The sequence below is a fragment of the Podarcis erhardii genome, assembly GCF_964252035.2.
Source record: "Podarcis erhardii genome assembly, chromosome: 12".
Taxonomy (NCBI): Eukaryota; Metazoa; Chordata; class Lepidosauria; order Squamata; family Lacertidae; genus Podarcis; species Podarcis erhardii.
In genome coordinates this window covers 15,696,954-15,714,899 of record NC_138513.1, presented here as the reverse complement: position 1 = coordinate 15,714,899, position 17,946 = coordinate 15,696,954, and the positions used below count along the sequence as shown (strand labels likewise).

At 42.5% G+C, this 17,946-nt stretch overlaps 1 long non-coding RNA gene across 1 annotated transcript; it reads right to left on the bottom strand.

Annotated features, from left to right (window-relative positions):
• Window positions 1–9,914: 9,914 nt before the first annotated feature.
• LOC309325850 lies at window positions 9,915–12,314 on the bottom strand. The gene is made up of 3 exons (XR_014150072.1): window positions 12,192–12,314; window positions 11,063–11,164; window positions 9,915–9,961 (listed from the first exon to the last, which is right to left on the bottom strand). It is a non-coding gene; the product is annotated as an uncharacterized lncRNA (long non-coding RNA).
• Between the last annotated feature and the right edge of the window lie 5,632 nt (window positions 12,315–17,946).

The window sequence follows — 17,946 nt, the reverse complement described above, 5'->3', positions numbered from 1 at the left end:
TATGCTACCACTCAGTGGATTTGTAACTGGCTGACTGACCGAACCCAAAGGGTGCTCATCAATGGTTCCTCTTCATCTTGGAGAAGAGTGACTAGTGGGGTGCCACAGGGTTCTGTCTTGGGCCCGGTCTTATTCAACATCTTTATCAACGACTTGGATGATGGACTCAAGGCATCCTGATCAAATTTGCAGATGACACCAAACTGGGAGGGGTGGCTAACACCCCAGAGGACAGGATCACACATCAAAACGACCTTGACAGATTAGAGAACTGGGCCAAAACAAACAAGATTAATTTTAACAGGGAGAAATGTAAAGTATTGCACTTGGGCAAAAAAAATGAGAGGCACAAATACAAGATGGGTGACACCTGGCTTGAGAGCAGTACATGTGAAAAGGATCTATGAGTCTTGGTTGACCACAAACTTGACATGAGCCAACAGTGTGACGCGGCAGCTAAAAAAGCCAATGCAATTCTGGGCTGCATCAATAGGAGTATAGCATCTAGATCAAGGGAAGTAATAGTGCCACTGTATTCTGCTCTGGTCAGACCTCACCTGGAGTACTGTGTCCAGTTCTGGGCACCACACTTCAAGAAGGACACTGACAAACTGGAACATGTCCAGAGGAGGGCAACCAAAATGGTCAAAGGCCTGGAAACAATGCCTTATGAGGAACGGCTAAGGGAGCTTGGCATGTTTAGCCTCAAGAAGAGGAGGTTAAGGGGTGATATGATAGCCATGTTCAAATATATAAAAGGATGTCACATAGAGGAGGGGGAAAGGTTGTTTTCTGCTGCTCCAGAGAAGCAGACACGGAGCAATGGTTCCAAACTACAAGAAAGAAGATTCCACCTAAACATTAGGAAGAACTTCCTGACAGTAAGAGCTGTTCGACAGTGGAATTTGCTGCCAAGGAATGTGGTTAAGTCTCTTTCTTTGGAGGTCTTTAAGCAGAGGCTTGACAACCATATGTCAGGAGTGCTCTGATGGTGTTTCCTGCTGGGCAGGGGGTTGGACTCGATGGCCCTTGTGGTCTCTTCCAACTCTATGATTCTATGATTCTATGATTCTATTCTATGATTTTTAACCCGAGGTGCTACTTTCGGGTTAGCGGAGTCTGTAACCTGAAGCGTTTGTAACCCAAAGCATTTGTAACCCGAGGTACCACTGTACCTCTTTGTCAAGGGACCTCTGTGGCCAGGAGTGCCTTTTCCCAGCTTTGTCTGGTATGCCAGCTACAGCCATATCTGGATCAGGATCATTTGACCACTGTAGTCCATTCATTTATGACCTTGAGACTGGATTACTGCAATGCATTGTATCTGGGGGAAGCTTGGATCCAGCCCACAAGCTCCAACTGGTGAAGAACAGCAGCTAGACTGCATACGACACCTCTGCTTGAGCATTTGCACTGGCTGCCCATAGGCCAGATTCAGTGTTGTTGTGTTGATCTACAAAGCTGTAAAGAACACGAGTCCAAGACACCTGAGCCTTTATATCCCAACTCAATCACTGAGATAATCCAGAGGAGCATTGTTGTCAATATTACAGAGACTTCAACTCAAAGTCAGTCATTTAGTGTTGCTGGTCCCATGCTGTGGAATGCATATATTAAGCAGCCTCCTTCGCTTTTGACTTTGAGGCACCTTTTATGCCAACAGGTCTTTGTAGCTGTTTACTTTTATTATTATTATTAGCTAGTCACTTTAATGATTATCTGTATTGTTCTTAATGGTGCTGCATTTTTAAATTTTGTGTGCCACCCTGTTATTTTATGAAATGGCTCCATAGAAATACTTCTATAAATTAATAAAGCAAAGAAGCCGTTTGAGACTTTGGTGCAATTCCCCTTACTGAATTAGATTCACTTTGATTACTGGAATACCCTTGGAGATTACACTAAAATATTATAGACGTGGAAATATGGAGAATAGGTAGGATTTAAATATTCAGCCAGCTTAGCTGAAATTCAAGACTTGTGACTACTAAACTGCAAGCACTCACATTATCTCCAGACAACTTTACAATAAACTGTCAAGAGACAGCTTATCCCACCCCACCCCCCTTCATCACATTGTTACAGTCAGATGCTCTACCATAGGGTTATGCTGGCCCCTTTGTCCCAAGTTTACCCTTCAGCCCCATCAGTGCTATGCAAATACAGATTAAGAGCAGTGAATAATGTGGAGCACCCTCTGATCTATAACTCAAAGCTTCATTTCCAGTTTCAAGGCAAGTGATATCTTTGCTGAGCTCCGGCTGTTATCTGTTTTAGCAGGCAGCAACTAACACAGTTGTCAATATATCATTGTGCTGTTCCTGGGGATGGGTCCTGATTCAGGAATAGGGAAATCTGTTAATTTCATTTTCTCTATTTCTCACTTTTCCAATCTTAAATGTACATTTTCAATTGTGGGGGTTTTTTTGTTTTGTTTTAAAACCCTCATGAAATTTCACCAGCAGTTTAGTGCGAATTTTTCCTAATGCACCCATTTTTGTTCGCAATTTTTCCTAAACACATTTTTTGCAAAGTGAATTTCCCTAATACAAGGCATGCCTTTTTGCATGCCTTTTTTTATAAACGGGTGATTTTTTAGCCACACTTTACCTGAGTATGTGCAATTTTGTACACATTACTTGGCTGGAGAACTACAAACTTCAGAAATGGGGATTTCGAAGGACATCTACGCTTCAATTTTCAAATTGTTTCAGAAGGGTCAAATTAGGTAGATTCACTTTTAAATGCAAGCTGAAGCAATTCAGGAGGGGTGCTTGTGCAAACAGCAGGGCCCATGTCATAGCACATGCATGAACTGAGTTTTATGTACAGGGTGGGGCCTCGACCTTACAGTCTTAATTGTATGAAGATTGCCACCTCTCCATCTTGTCAGCATTTTCCATTGCTCTTGCTGCATTCATTCCTCAGCCACATGTTGTAATAGCATTTGGGCAGTTCAGCAACAATCTCATTGAATGCCCATTATATTCACTTGCCAAAGATTTCCTGTCACTGCCCACTCATTCTCCCAATCACCTTCTTCATGTACTTGAAGAGCTGAAGAAGCTGCCATTCTTGTCACCACTTTCCGTTCTCTCTCTGTTCATTAGACTTGCTAAAACACTGCGAAAAGGAAAACAAGGATCTCTTCCTTTTTCAGCTCTCTCTGTTCATTTATGAGCCCTCTTCTACCTTTCTCTGTCTTTTGCTTTTCCCTGCTTCATTTATACCTGAATAATTAGACATCATCTTGATTCTCTTATAATCTTATTTCTTTTCCCCCACTGAGCTGCAAGGATTGGTTTAATCATTTTAAAAACCAAAGTGGCCATGAAGGTGCCAAAGCAAAGACACTGCTCTGTTAAACTGACAGAGCGTATCCTTCTTTGTTCATAATCAGAGCTATTTGAAATCCAGTATCATTTTTCTGCTGTTTTGTGCAATATCAGGACGAGCCTTAAAAATCTCTAGGCAGTTTGTACCACAGGCCCCGCACACTCTGTTCTTCAGCTGCTTAATCTCTGAGTAGAAATTCATTCTGACATACAGTCCAAACCCTTCCGCAGATGGGCAGACCAGGCCCCGCCCAAGGCATTTTGCTGCCCAAGACAAATGAAAGGTGGTCTGCCCTCCCATTCTGCGTACAAAAGCCAACCAAACAAACAGATGGATCTTACGTCAACACTGGTAATGGGAAGGAACTCTGTGTTGCAATAGGCTACCTGAGTGGCACAGGACAGATCGCACAGAACTCAAAGCTCTGTTTTCTGACAACTTATAACACTCCCCCAGCAGTGGCTGCCTCACTCTGCCCACTGGTAGGACTATCTCTTGGGCAGTTTCTTTCATACTCAGCACCTTTGCAGTTATGGATATGAATGAATATGAACTCCACTGGGCTACTCAAGTTGAATAGTGGAGCAGCACAATTCCCCCCACCCCTGAACCTCTGCCCTGACTAGGAGACCATACCCAACAAGTGTCCTAGAAAAACCAGGACATCCCATTTTTTCTCACGAGAGAACAGCAGCCATTTGGGACACCATGATCTTGCGTGATTTTGCACCACAATTCCACGCCCCGCCTCCCCGGAAAAAGATTTTGAGGGGCCATGATCTTGCACACTACTCCAAAGTGCACAGGGATGGGGGGATCACGGTGCAAAATCACATGAGATCACAGTGTCCAAAATGGTTGCTATTCTTTCTTGAGAGAAAAAAATGGGAAGATGATGACCTGGAATTTGCCATCAAGGTGAGGTGTGAGACACTACCTGAGAGTAAGGGGTTTTATCTTGGAGGAGGAGGTAGGAATCCATTCAGTCTGTGACATCTCCAGGAAACGCTAACACAACCCAGTGTTTGGTTTCTTCCCTGCCTTTCTATGCTGAAGGAACCTCAAGGTAGCTTATGATTTAAAAAAAATAGAATAAAACACAATTGCACTGCAGCCCCTCCTCTCCTCTCCAACATTCACCTTTGGGATAACATATCATCCCACCCCACCCCCCAAAAGTTTTCATTGGGTTGTTGTAAATTTCATTCCATCGCACACTTCTGACTACTGACAATGCTGAGCTGCACAATCTTTACTTTACACCATCCAGGACTGAAGGACTTTCCACTGTCCAACAGCAGCAAGAAAGGAACCAGGAACAGCAGCTGTGGTACAGGTGAGCTGCCGAACAAAGGTGTTTCCTTGCCAGGCTATGCATAATACTTACCCATCTCCACCTAGGCCTGCACACCTTTCCACTGTCCAAGAGCTGAAAAGGGACAAGATTGTTTTGTACTCCTCTCAGCACATGGGATCAGGCTTCAAGGACCACTTTGCAACTGCTAAATCGCAAAAAGGTGGCGTTGTACAAGCGGCAAGACCTTGGACATATGTGCTACTGCTGCCATTTGCTACCCAGCTCCTTTTCTTCCGTCAACCACCACTCAGCAAATTCAGGCCATAGGAATACCACTGAACCATTCTTCCAGGTGGGGAGAAAAGTTGCCACACACTTTATCACCTGTCACTTTTTGGAGCATTCTTACATCCTAGAAATCCAGAAGCCAGCAATTTAAAACACACTGTGTTGGCCATTTCTGATGGGAAGGACAAGAGAAGCTGTTTCCAGGGCTGAACCATAGCGGTGCAACATCAGACAGCCTCGATCAAGGCACGGTGAATAGGATTGCAGCTGGCACCTCTGCACCTTAATCTGATCAGTAGGATTGGGCTGCTTACTGATTTCTGTGCTCTTGCATACTTTACAATACCGGCTGGCTGGTCTCCTTACTGTAGGTCTGAAATGAGCAAATGTATCATGCGTGGAGCATGTAGAATTGATTTGTTAATAATTTTTGGCCCTGCATGAAGATGTAAAAGAATCTGAAAATATCCGCTATAATTTGTACCAGGCAAAGCGACTGGGTTCCTCCCCTGCTTATGCTTCTAACACCTCAAATTTATTTATTTATTTTTACATCCCAAACTGCGTCCGTGTTATTAAGTTCATTAAGCATCTCCTAGCCCTGACATTTAAATGCCTGCAATGTTTCTGCATAATTACATTGTTTTGTATCAAAACACCCATTATGTGGCTGTGTGTATTAAGATGTGCATTTTTGCTCATTTTGCTTTTTGGCTATAATAGCCTAATGCTGTCCCTTTCACACCATTTACCTTGCTCTGCTGGTTATTACAGCTTTGTGGAATAAAGAGCTTTGGCTCTCATTTGCAGAAACTGGGCCAATTTTTAAATCCTCACAAACATACCCTCCACCTAGTTTGGATCTGATACAATTTGTTGGCTTCTGGGTGCAATGCCGCCACCGATACATTGATTTAGTTTTTCCACCTTGATGTATGCAGAGTAAGTTTGACAATGATTCCCAAGCTTTACTACAGGGAAAGCAGAAGTAGCCTTCCTCATCACATAAGAAAGTCATCCTCTCGAGTGAAAAAGCACAGACGCTGCTAGTTTACAAATTCTGCCTTCACTTTTGCTTTTTTATTTAAATGCATTTGGATTTTAATTGCTCATTAGTCCTGTCCAGGGGTTACAAATCATGTGTGAGGAGGCACCAGGGATGAGTGTATTTGCTGCATCAATGCTTTCACTGTTTAGTCGTGTCCGACTCTTCATGACCCCATGTACCAGAGCACGCCAGGCACTCCTGTCTTCCACTGCCTCCCACAGTTGGTCAAACTCATGTTAGTAGCTTTGAGAATACTGTCCAACCATCTCATCCTCTGTCATTCCCTTCTCCTCGTGCCCTCAATCTTCCCCAACATCGGGGTCTTTTGCAGGGAGTCTTCTCTTCTCATGAAGTGGCCAAAGTATTGGAGCCTCAGCTTCAGGATCTGTCCTTCCAGTGAGCACTCAGGGCTGATTTCCTTCAGAATGGATAGGTCTGATCTTCTTGCAGTCCATGGGACTCTCAAGAGTCTCCTCCAGCACCATAATTCAAAAGCATCAATTCTTCGGCGATCAGCCTTCTTTATGGTCCAGCTCTCACTTCCATACATCACTACTGGGAAAACCACAGCTTTTATATGGACCTTTGTCAGCAAGGTGATGTCTCTGCTTTTTAAGATGCTGTCTAGGTTTGTCATCATTTTTCTCTCAAGAAGCAGGCATCTTTTAATTTCATGACTGCTGTCACCATCTGCAGTGATCATGGAGCCCAAGAAAGTAAAATCTCTCACTGCCTCCAGTTCTTCCCCTTCTATTTGCCAGGAGGTGATGGGACCAGTGGCCATGATCTTAGTTTTTTTGATGTTGAGCTTCAGACCATATTTTGTGCTCTCCTCTTTCACCCTCATTAAAAGGTTCTTTAATTCCGCCTCACTTTCTGCCATCAAAGTTGTGTCATCTGCATATCCAAGGTTGTTGATATTTCTTCCAGCAATCTTAATTCCTGCTTAATTCCATCAATGCTACCTGTTGCCATTACAAAAATGTAGAATCCTAGGGTGTGATTCAATTACATTTTACTCAGAGTAGACCTGTTGAAATTAATAAACATGACTAAAGGTCCATCCAGATGTGGGGTTTATCACATTAGTTTTCCTGATTTCAATGCTAGCACTTCTGCCTTGTTTTTCTAATATTCCTTTCACACTGCCATACCTGTTCCACTATGGAGTTAAATTTCATTCACACCAGTGGATGTGGTGTGATGCAACAGTGGATGTGGTTAGACACGCTGCCAACCTTTATGCACATGTGTGCCTCTGTTCCTCCATGAACCACCCACGAAAATGGTGAGAAATAAGTATATGCCACAGTATCACCCCCAATTTCATCGCATGACATGATCCATTAAAATGGTGGGGAAATTACTATGTGAAAATCCCATAATTTTCCAGATTAAGGGGGATGCACACAGATTTCTCCTGGAAGCAAAGAACATGTGAATAAACTGTCCTTTTTTCTGGGGATACTCAAGGGTAGGCAGTACTGGCACCTCCCTCCCTCCCCCATTGTTAAAAGTGTGGCACATACTGTAACAACTTCATGGTATGTACTGGCACCTTTTTTTCCTGTTTTTAAAAAAAGCTCTGCAACTGAGTGCTAAACTTCTGCTATATCCCGATAGACTTCTAGAAAAATCAAATAAGATGCAAAAAATCAGCAGGTAAGAAAATATTGGGAAGATGGAATAAACTGTCATGTGAATGCAGGTTGAGTTAGGTCCATTAATTTAGTCAGTCTACTCTGTAAATCTTGGTTGAATACTACCCCTTCATCATAATCATCATTTACATTTCTATACCGTCCTTCATCCAAAGATCACAGAGTGGTTTACCTTCTCTGGTGCATTGTGATTTTTTTTGGGGGGGGGGGTGTAGATATCAGATACTGATTCCTTTCAAGGGTGCCATAAGAGGCAGTGGGAGTTGTCATCCAACAACATTTAAATAGCACCAGGTTGGGGAAGGCTGATTAATTATTATTTGTTTGTTTGTTTGTTTGTTTGTTTGTTTGTTTGTTTATTATACCCTACCCATCTGGCTGAGTTTCCCCAGCTACTCTGGGCAGCTCCCAATCAAGTGTTAAAAACAATACAGCATTAAATATTAGAAACTTCCCTAAACAGGGCTTCCTTCAGATGTCTTTTAAAGATAAGATAGCTGCTTATTTCCTTGACATCTGATGGGAGGGCGTTCCACAGGGCGGGCACCACTCCCGAGAAGGCCCTCTGTCTGGTTCCCTGTAACCTCACTTCTCAAAATGAAGGAACTGCCGAAAGGCCCTCGGTGCTGGATCTCAGTGTCTGGGCTGAACGTTGGGGGGGGGGTGGAGATGCTCCTTCAGGTATACAGGACCGAGGCCATTTAGATGAAAAGCAACTGCATTGTTGATATGGAGGGTGGAAGGTGTGTGATGATAACTTCGCTACCATGTTGTGAAGGGATTCCAGCAGACACTGTGACTGAGCTGACACCCAAATGAGGTAGGGAAGGATGCTGAGAATAATCTTGCAGCAAGTGAAAGGACAACATCAGAGAGCATTTTATCTCAGTCCCGCTAGAAGCAGAAGGGGGAGGGGGACAGGAGCAAAGGAGAAGGGCTACTGAGGGGGGAACGTAAAACCCAAAGGAAACAAAAAGACTTCAGGAGGGATGAAGGATGAGGTAGAAGGGAACAGGATAGACTACAAAGGGAAGTTGGGCTGCGACAAAGAGCATATTGGAAGAAGGAAAACAGGAAGAGGTGGAAAAAAGGGGCCCTCATCCCCAGGGATGTGTCAGTGAAAAGGAAAGGGGGGGGGAGAATGGAGAGATGCAGGCACTGTGTAGGGAAGAAGGGGGAGCAAGAGACTGAACTGGCCAGAAACATAAAATTAAAGCAATAGAAAGAGGGGTGCCCAGTGACGAAAATGGGTAAACAAGATGAAACTGAGGTGCTGTTTTGTAAGGTGAAAAGAACGGACAGCTGGAAGAACGGTTTAACGGCAAGTGAATGATGTCAACTGGAGACTAAATAAGAAATGAAGCAGCTATGGGGGGAAATCTTGGACATATGATTGCAATGAGAGTGGGAAACCTGATTTTAAGAAATTGTATTAAATCAAAGTAATTTGGTTTCATTTGTAATCATTTCGAAAATCAATAAAATAATTTAAAATGGGGAAAAGAAAATGGGCAAGGCTCCCAACAGGTGTTTCTCTAAAGAGTACTCGTATGTCATGTTGGCTCCACCTGCTGAGCAGCAGCCTGAAGGAACAAAAGGCAAAGTGACTCCACCTGCTGCTGATCAGCCTTCTTACTCCTGATGAGAAGCAGCTGACTCCAGCTTTCTTAAGCAAGGTATCCAGCCTCAGTCAGTTGCTGGAAACAACATTGGTTGTTCCTAACCTTGCCGCTTCTTGACCCCTGGATCGTATGACTACAGGAACTGGGATACTCCTGGACCTTAGGGCTGGACTGGACCTTGTATATGGACCATGCCTCCAGGCAAGTACTCCCCTAAGATTTGGTTGGCTGTCTGGCTGGCTTCTCCCTCCACTGAACTCTGCTGTGGTTGGTAGCATAGGACTGTGACATCCTAGGACCTTAGGGGCTGAGATACATGATAACTCTAGTCAGTCCAATAAATATCTGGGGGAGGCCAATGATGCCACCCTAAAGCAATGTAATTCTATGTACACATCTTTTTTTTTTTTTAATTAGTCCCAAATTCCAGTCCAGTCTTAACTTTGCTGAATAAACTTAGCAATTACCAACTTCAGAATCTCTACAATATCTTAATGCAAGGAATTCCTCCAGGGCAATAAATCGTTCAATACCTTCCAGGCTGTCAAAAAGTACAACACTTAAGTAATAGCATTTTAAGTTTTCCTGGCATAATTATTTTGATGCCCCCACCTTTCAAATACCAGTTTTATCCCCAGTGCAAGCTTTCTGAACATCTCTTGAGTGTTCAGACATATGATGGCATTCAACTTAGCTTCATGGAATTCCTCTGAAACAGAAGAAACAATATTCTTAATTTAGGACACATCATTCAATGAGGCATGTTGCAGACATTCACAAAGGGATGATAGAAGTATCTTTTTAAAAAATGCTTCTTCTCTGAGGATAATACAGCATGGTATGGAACAATGTGAGAACTCAGTTTCTTTTCACTATTCCCTTGGCCACAATAATGAGTGTGTGTTTGATAGATGTTCAACTCCATGAAACAGAATAGGAAGTGAGATTATTATGATAGCCTTACCTAAAACAAGTGATATTTTTAAACAGCCCAGCCTTAAACATGTTAATTCCCAAGGAGTTCAGTGGCAAATAAATTCCTGTTCAATGTACTTAGGACTACAACCTAAATACAGGAAGCTATTATATTCTGCCATGCATTAATTTAAGCAGGGTTGGGAAAGGTTCCCCTCCAGTTGTCATTGTGTTTCTATTCCCATTATTCCTAACCTTTTGACCTGGAGGTGATGGGAGCTGGAATTCAACATCTGGAGGATGGCAGGTCCACCATTCCTGAATGTGAGTGGAGCCTCATAAGAGTAAGACCAATAGAATCATAGAGTTGGATGGGACAGATGCAATCAACTGTATATCCTGTCTTCACTTAGGTTCCAACACTGAAAATGGCAATGTCATGGGTTTCCCAAAAACCCCACAAAAGTGGTAGACTCAAACTTCAGACTTTCTTTGGAGATGCTGTACTCGTTGAGCCACTGAAGCTGTTAAGAAAACAACAGGCCTTTGCAGGTCCAAATAGTAGTATCACCTCATGGTCTCATGACCTGTTTCTCTTAAGACTGGCCACTGCCCTTTCCTATTTCCACAAAGCACTTGAGATATGTAGCTCACAGAATCCATTTCTCTTCATCTGTCTATCCCTGCTCTTCCTGACCTGTTCTCTTCCTGGTTCCTTGGTCTACTAGCTCCACTACATTTCTCTCAACACCTGCTATACCTGTCTGGAACTTCTTTTTGGAACTGACCCCCCAGCTTTCCCCTCTGACATGGTTTTGGTTCGTCCTTCAGTTAGATACCTCAACCCAACCTTCTCACTAGAAAAGGCCCAACCCTTCAGAGAAGTAGATCTTACCTTCTGCTCCAAGAAAGACAGAAGACACACCCAGCATAACACATGATATCTGTGATACTGTAGCAGGGATGATATAGGAACCACTTGACTGTGTCTGTGTGCCTGAGACACATGTGCCAGAAACAGATTGTGCCAATTATTGCTCAGTTCAATCAACATTGTTCAAATGCCAGGATATCTTAATGCACATAATGAATATCAACATCCCAGTGTTGACTCTGCTCATAATACAAAATTCGAGTACCAGTTACAGGGAGCAGAGATGTTGGCAATTGCCACAGCTTTTTGAGAAAGGCCATAACTCAACAGTAGAGCATATACTTTGTATGTGTGATGTCCCAGGTTGAATCCCTTTGCCTCTTAGGTAGGGCTGGGAAAAGACTCTTGCCTGAAAGACTTGCCAGTCACTGGAGACATTACTGAGCTAGATGGATCAGTGGTTTGGCTTCGTATAAGGCAGTTTTCTTTGTTCAACCTGTTTTGTTGAACTCTTCCCCCAGGAAAGATCCTGTTCTCTTTTCTCCTTTAGAAAACTGTTTAAAATGTTATTAGGCTTTGCAGTGAGCTGGTGACTTATATTTTAATGCTGATTTTACACTGACACTTGAGAGGTTTGTGAATTGTCTTGTGACAGAAAGTTGAGTTATAAATAAAAATAAAATCAATAAATTAGACCATAGTGTTATATATTCTCTGGAAATGTAAGCCATGCATATATTCTGGATGAGTTTTTGTCCATTTATATTTTGGCATATCTCAAAAAGTTCATTTGTAATCACTTTTATCCAGGGCCTTAAAATGAAGGATTTTGAACAGATTACAAAAAAAAATGAAAGAATATGGGTTTGTCTTGTACATACAGTATTTATGTTGAAGGCAGGCCAGTGATATACCAATGTGATGCCAAATTGATATCTAATCTAAGATGATAAGGTTGTGGCATTTAGTTTTTAAAAGGTCAGGGGTATCCTGGAGATACAGATCTGGAGACAGTTAATGTAAGTCAATGCCTAGTAGAATGAAAACTTTTGAAAAAGAAAACCATCTCTTGGAAGAGGCACCACCTAGTTAAAATAACGTTTTTTAATGGCATCACTTTTTAACCTGCCAATGACCATCTAAAATGTACCTGAGGGATGGGGAAGCTGTGGCCCTCCAGATGTTGTTGGACCACAACTTTCATCAGTCTCAGACAGCATAGCCATGGTTAAGGATGATAGGACTTGTAGGTACACCACCAGATGCCTAGATTCATTCCTGTAATGAAAAACCCAGAGCTTATAGTCCCCCCCCCCTGAACAAAGACAGTAGCTGCTAGTAATCAGTGGGGGTGTTGGCTTGCAGGAGTTCCACATGCATGGCATTTTGTGCAGATATTTGTTCTCTAGCACAGTATCTGACACCTGCTGCAAATTTGGGAGATTGTTTCATTTAAATGCAAAAGCAAATGTCTACATCCACCCACACCCATGATCATGCAAGTATGCTTTGAAAGCAGGTACCAAGTTGCTCTAACACGAAGCCTTGTACTCCAATGCCCACATGGAGATTCTGCACAACAGAACTTCCCCTTTCACTTCACTAAAAGAATCAGCTTTGCCAAAGATTATCCAAAAAAAGAGAAGTGAATTGAGAAAACCTTTCCATCAGAGCAATACTCTGTGTTCATCAAAGCTCTAGCATTGTATTACTGAATTGGGGAGAATGTTTTTAAAGACACTTGGGTTTAGCAATGGGAGTTACATGCTTTATAAAGTGACTGTTCATGGCTTTGATCATATTGCTCGCCCCAGATCTGACTATTATCCATCTGTCCATGGACTCCCTCTTGCTTCATGTCAAGACAGTCCAAATTATGAAAAACAAAGCAACACAAATATCAAGTTTGGAAGGAAGCAAGCATACCAAACAATGTTATGGATAATAGGCTTGCATAAAAGTGATTTATTTGCAGATTTAGATTGGATAAAGGATTGGGATTAGATGACCAGACATCATCAACATTACAGTAATCATCATCCAATTAAATTATAAACATGTCATTTGTTGCTAAACAAGACCAATCCCTAGTCAGCAGATGGATTAACATTAGAATTTTTTTGTTGAGACTCTCGAAGCGCATCAGGAACAGACAATTATTAGTGTACTTTCAGAGTTTCCTGTCAGAATATCTAATAGACAAAAAAAAGTTGCTATCGTGGGAGAAGAATTATTTCATAGGAAATTAAATTTCTGAGAAGCACTTCCATATCATTACACTTGTCATCCCTGGCTCATCATCACCTGCAAAGCACCCCATCTTCATTCATTCTTCTGAGCTGTAAGAATTAATAGATGGGTGTGGTATTGAACATTTGCATTCAGAATCAGTAGTGCCTTCAGGAGTTCAGGCAGGAGTCTAGGAGGACCATTTAGCAGAATGGGAGAAATCCATTTCTCCGAATTCAGCAAGGCTGGCTTACCGTATTTTGAAATAAGTGAAGCAATATACACAGTACTATCTAACGATGGGACTCCCATAACACAATTACCTCCAGAGGCTAAAATTACCTTGCTGCACAAATCTAAAATTATCTAGCTGTACCACTGTTCAGAGTGCCAGTGCTCCTGATGATGTTTTAAATATTACATGGAAGACCAATGGTAGGTCGTGTGGCTGATGTTAAATTAATCAGGGAGAAATGGAAGGATAGAAAGATATGCAGTGTTGATATCAGGCTTCCCCCTCCCCTTAAAGACATAGTCATCCTAACCACCTAGGGTGCCTTGGTAGAAAGGCCGTATATAAATGCAATAAATAAATAGTCTCAACTTGACTCTCAAGACTCTCAAGAATCAATCATGTGATCCAGACTTCAGGCAATTTTTCGATGTGATCCTATTTCTACAAAGTGGCTTTTACTTGTAATTTTGGTGTGCATATGGTTCCCCCTGGTAGGACCTGGGATTTATAGTGCCCTGGAGATGGAAGCTATCAGGTGCCCTAAATGGCTGGGTTGGGGGGGGCACAATCAGGAAATGTTCTAGCTATGCAAACATAACAGATAAAGAACATGGAAGAGACATCCATGCATAGGCGCCGACTCCATGGGGCCTGAGGGGGCCCGCGCCCCCTCAAAAATTCGTTGGGGGGGGCGGAGCCCCCCCAATAATTTAAGAAAATTATTAGTTATATTATGCTTTGTAAAATCACAAAATTATGTTGGTATTTTTTATTTTCCTTGTTTGACGATAGTTACCTTTTAAAATACATTCAGTAATGAGTTAAAACAAATAATTATTACGGTAGTAAAAGAGGCGGCGCGAGTAGTTTTGCTCAGTGCATGCGACTGGCCCAGCCCCTCTTTCCTTTTCCTCTCTTCTGCTCTCCCGCCGGGCGCCTGAGGGAGAGTTACTTAGCGGTTCTGAGGAGCCGCTGTTGTTTCGGCAGGGGAAAAACCACCGCCCGCGAACCGCCGAGCTCCCTCTCTCTTTCCAGCCTCTCTCTCTCTCTCTCTCTCTCTCTCTCTCTCTCTCTCTCTCTCTCGCTATGGCCAAGGAGGAGAAGAAGCCCTTCAGCCAGTCTATGGCCGAGTGGCGGAGGTTCATCTACAACCCCAACAGCGGCGAGTTCCTGGGGCGAACGGCCAAGAGCTGGGGTGAGGAGGGCGAGCGAGCGAGCGCGCGCGCATGGGGAAGGGAGAGGAGGGGGCGGCCGGCACGAGGGGCGGTGGGAGGCGAGGCGCATCGGGCACTTGCCTTGCCCACCACGCATCTCTCTCCTTCTCGGTCTCTCTCCCTCCCTCAGCTGGCGAGGGGGCCACGAGGCGGGCGGCAGCAGCAGCAACGGGCCGGGAGCGGCTCTTAGAAAACTTCCCGGGGCAGGACCCCGGTATGGGCCCCCCCAATATTTTTTATAAGTCGGCGCCCCTGCATCCATGTGAAGTGTGGAAGTGTGTGTTTAGGTGAGTCTGTCTAAGACATGACTCACAACCTTCAGAGTACCCAAACCTAGAAAACCATTGTTTGCACATATTCTCTAGAAATAAGTATGCATACAAAATTGCATGTATGTTCCGGCATAAAATGAATAGACATTGGAGTCTGCACTTGCACTGTCTCTGTCTAATAACAATGACAGAACAAAACAAATTCCTTCCAGTAGCACCTTAAAGACCAACTAAGTCAGTTCTTGGTATGAGCTTTCGTGTGCATGCACACTTCTTCAGATACAAGTGTGCATGCACACGAAAGCTCATACCAAGAACTGACTTAGTTGGTCTTTAAGGTGCTACTGGAAGGAATTTGTTTTGTTTTGACTTTGGCAGACCAACACGGCTACCTATCTGTAACTGGAACAATGACAGAGATTGTTCAAAAACAAAGGGGAATGATATCTCTACACTACAAATGCATATAGGTTTTACACCACTTTCACTAGCATGGCTTCCTGCAAAGAAACTTGGGAATGATAGATTGGTTAATCTCAGCAGGATTCATGAGTTTGGAAGAGCAATGCTGCTGAGGGGGTGGGAGTCAGAGACAGGGAAAGGGAAAGGGTTAAACACATCCCCATCTCCTCTATTTCCCCTCCTGAAACAGCTGTTGGGAGAAAAATAAGGACATTCAATGTCTGGTTCCATCCATTCTTATATATTATGTACTTAGGTCCTCATTCTCTCCTATAGCTATTGACATCCTTTGCAAGAGACCCAAGGGATTCCTGCCTTTCTGCTAAAATAATTTTTTCAATGGAGATTTAGCAATTCCACTCAAAACATGGAAACGTCTGCACAAACAGAGCTGTACACTGTTCTGAGACTGGGGTTTGCAATATGGCACACACACATAATCACATAATCTCATAGCCAATTTAACAACTGTTTCTAACGATATGGGTAACTGCGGACTGTCTTGCACTGATATAGCTACAGCAGTGCCCTATCTGTGACATATGTTGGGCAAAAATGTCCTGCAATGCTGTTTATCAGGAGAAATCCCATTATAAGAGGTTATGTAAGGTTCCACTAACTTAGATGGCTCCTTGGTGGTGAAAACTGCTCTCAACATGGTATGAAAGTGACTCATTCAGTCTTTCCCCGCACACACACACAAGTCGTCTTGTCACAGTCTGCCTCCATAGGATTTATTTATTATATATACACCTATTCTGTAGAAATTTCCAGGTTTAGTTTACAAAAATAGCAACAATACAAAAAAGGATCAGGCAACACTATCATAAAATGCAAAGACTAAAATTGCAGCAAGACCTTAAAAGCCAGATAAACACAATCAGTAGGGGTAAAATTAAATCTAAAAGGCCTGGGATAAAACACAAAAACAAAAGAAGTCTTTGTCTTGCACCAAAAGGGCAATGAAGTAGAGGCCAGGAATACCTCTCTGAGTAGTTCAATTTGCTAATTCCAATTTATGCTGCATATTTCCATGATATTCTCCCCATCAAAACTAAAGCACAGGCACACCATATTGTGTAGCAACATCCCAGTGCAAACAGGACTGGGACAACTGAGAAGTATTCTTATACCCTGGATTGTGCAGACTCAATTTACTTGAGCCACTATGTTTTGATGTATTTATAAAGTTGTCTATAGAAAAACGGCAGGAACAAACTGGTATAGTACATCATAATTGAAGCCCTTTCCCTGACAGCCACCCACCCACCTCCCCTGAGGTGGGCAGCAGCACCCGTAGAAGGCCCACGGCAGAGGAGCTTAACATACAGGTAGGCCCATGCAGCGATATTATTATTATTATTTCGATTAAATTTGTATACTGCCCTTAACCCATAGATCTCAGGGCGGTTCACAACATAAAATCACGATATGAAAAACGCACAATGAATGTATTCATAATAAATGTGATAATAATAAATAACTGGTATCCCGGTCTTTGTGTTTGTTTTATCTTTGCATCATGAATGCTCACCTGGCACAGGGGGAGGCATGTGCTCCAGGTGATTTCACTTGATATGATCAGTGGGATGTGGGAGCTAACTACAGAGGGAACATTTTAACCAAGCACGTCATGTATGATTCAAGAACAGCTGCCACTTGAAACAAGCAACTTCTGATATGAGTAGTGTAGGGATGGTCAAATCTGCCATTTTCAGCTTTTCTTTGTTCCTTATTTTTCCATTCTTAAGTTGAGTCCTTCACATTTCCACATCAATTTGTGGCTTATTTTTTAAAAGGAAACAAGTCCTCAACCAAATTCAGCAACAGTTTCATGACAGTTCCTCCATGCATCGTCATTTGCCCAACATACACATTTTGAGGCGATTTCCCCTTATATTTTGCCTTTTGTGTGCTTTTTTTTTCACTAATACATGCATTTTTATCCATATTTTACCTTGGTGAGCACATTATCTGCCATAGAACTGCATTGCAAAATTTGGAAAAGTGCAAATTTCAAAGGATGGCTGTGCTTCAGTTCACATATTTAGAAACTCTGAATTAGGTAGATTCACCTACAAATGTGGAGTGAATTGAATTTCTTTCCCATCCCTACATGTGTAAGCCATGAAACACATAAGCAACCCATTCATATGGGATCATCCATTCCCTTCTGCAAACTGGAAAAAACACAACTTTGAATACTTGGTTCAGAGACCTTATCATTGTACTCAGCTTATTACATTCCACACTTATTTCTTGGCACAGCAATTTGAAGGATTATTCTCTTATTGAATAATTGCAAAAACCATGAAACCAATGAACTTACTACACCTAACATTAAACCATGCAGTCATCTGGTTAATTCCAATTTGTGTTGCATATTTTCATGAGATTTCCCCATCAAAATAAAGCATATAGACACCATCTTTTGTAACAATATCCCGGTATAAACAGGATTGTAGCAGTTTAGAAATACATTTTTTGGGCCTG